A 2500-nucleotide genomic window follows, 5' to 3' on the forward strand; every position below is an offset into this window, starting at 1 on the left:
GAGAGAGAGAGAGAGAGAGAGAGAGAGAGAGAGAGAGAGAGAGAGAGAGAGAGAGAGAGAGAGAGAGAGAGAGAGAGAGAGAGAGAGGGAGGAGTGAGGAGTGTTCAGACAGAGAATGAATTGTTTTTCTCTCTCTCGACAGAGAATTCCCTAGCAACCCCATCCAAACAGATAATATCTTTGTAGGCCTTCACTTTCTTTCCATTCAAGTTCAAGGCACACCCGAGGGATAATCAGGGCAGAAACAGCTTCATCACTTTATTAAACTGTTTTCTCGTTTTTCTTTCTATGTGTATCATGTTACTTTTATTTGTTTCTTGATCATTAAAGCATAAAATCTACTCATGACATAACCGTCCTTAACCTTCGTCATATACTTATTTTCAAATAACATGCCCTGTCTAATTAATGTGTTCCATAATTATTGTCACAAAAATCACCTGTTTTTTCTCCCCTTAATCATTTTTATTTTATTTTTTACAGACCTGATTTTCAAAGCACACCACTTTTTTCCACAACTGACAATTACTAGTTTTTATATGAGAAAGAGAGAGAGTGAGAGGGAGGCTAATGGTTAATGGTTAAAAGCAAAATATATGTGCTAGACATCTAAGGTCATGTAGCACTATAGTTAATGTTAGTGAAGGGTGGTTGGGTTAGTGATTAGTTGTTAAAGCTGTGTTAAGGAATTGGTGAATGAATGGGTTAGGGTCGGGTGAGGTAATGTAAAGGGGTTAGATTAAGTGTAGGTTATATATGCGTTTGAGGAAGGGAAAGTGTGATATTCTGTAAGGATGTCTGATAGGTTGGGATGTCTATGTAGGGAGGATAGGTGGGGGAAAGTAAAGGTACGGGCTGCTTCAAAATGTGGGCATGACAATAGAATGTGTGGAACTGAGAGAGGAACATTACATAAGGAACATAGAGGTGGATCAAGTTTCTGGAAGGCATATAATGGATGGGTTATGACGGAGGTCAGGTCTGTGAAAGCGGAAGGGAGAGGGGAAGGTGTTGGGGCTGTAGTAGAGATTGGAGTGTCTGGATTTAGGATGGCAAAATAATTTGACTGGATAGAGATTGGAGTGTCTGGATTTAGGATGGCAAAAGAATTTGACTGGGGAAGGTAGGAGGTAGAAGAGGGGAAGTTAGATGGAGGGGGGTTAGGTTTAAGAGAGGGTGTAAGAGCTAGGGGGGTAGGGGGAGTGGCAGAGTAAGCGACATTACTGGAGTAGGGGGTAAGAGAAAAACCTCGTCGTCGAGCCTCCTGTCTGGCTTCACGTAGAGTGAGTCCAAGTCTGAATCTGAGAGTTGCTACCTTAGACTCAAATTTGTAGGTGGGGCAGCCTCTATAAAATACATTATGGGGGCCGCTACAGTTTGCACATGTGCGTGATTGTGCAGAGCAGTTTGATCGAGTATGGCCAGGTTGGGCACATAGCGGGCATCTGGCTATGGAATGACAGTGTTTGGCTGGGTGTCCTAAACGCCAACAATTTTGGCACTGACGAGGAGGAGGTTGATATGGTCGGACAGGGAGGGATTCCCCACCTATGTAAACATTAAAGGGAAGGTCATGTCTACGGAAAGTAATTTTGGCAATGTTAATGGATTTCTTACGATTTCCTCTGGGAGGAATGGAGTAGCATTGTACATATGTTGCATCATAGTCTGTGAGACAGGCGAGTAAGTCCTCTCCACAATCTGACCATTCTTTATCATAGATTGGGCACTCTGTCGGGGAGATAGAGACAGTTCCGGTGCAAGTATTGAGGGTTGGATGAGGTTCTGTAGGGATGGGATTACCACATAGATCAGTTAGTTTTGTTAATGCTATAGCTTGGTTTTCAGTTGTTACTGTGACGAGACGGGAGTGGTCGGGTCGGCTACGGAAAGAGACTTTGCCTACTTGTTTTTGGAGGCATTGCTGGAAAAGGAGGGTGTTTTTCGAGTAGGGAAGTGTGGGAGGGATCACGAAAAATCGGTCCCATTTGGTTGGGCTAAATAGAGTATTTAGGATTCTTGTAGAGGTGGGGGTAGTAGAAGTGCGGGGACGTGTGGAGGAGGGAGTAGTGTTGAGGGGGGTAGTGTTATGGGGAGGGAGGGAGGGAGGGAGGGAGGGAGGGAGGGAGGGATGGAGGGATGGAGGGATGGAGGGAGGAGAGAGAGAGAGAGAGAGAGGATGAGAGAGAGAGAGAGAGAGAGAGAGAGAGAGAGAGAGAGAGAGAGAGAGAGAGAGAGAGAGAGAAGAGAGAGAGAGAGAGAGAGAGAGAGAGAGAGAGAGAGAGAGAGAGAGAGAGAGAGAGAGAGAGAGAGAGAGAGAGAGAGAGAGAGAGAGAGAGAGAGAGAGAGAGAGAGAGAGAGAGAGAGAGAGAGAGAGAGAGAACGAGAAAGAGAGAGAGAGAGAGAGAGAGAGAGAGAGAGAGAGAGAGAGAGAGAGTTACTGTAGATGCTTGGAAACTCCTGTTGTCAGGCGCATAATCCCTTGTTTCACAAGCTGTAG

The sequence above is a fragment of the Penaeus chinensis genome, chromosome 40 (assembly GCF_019202785.1).
Source record: "Penaeus chinensis breed Huanghai No. 1 chromosome 40, ASM1920278v2, whole genome shotgun sequence".
NCBI classification, from domain to species: Eukaryota; Metazoa; Arthropoda; class Malacostraca; order Decapoda; family Penaeidae; genus Penaeus; species Penaeus chinensis.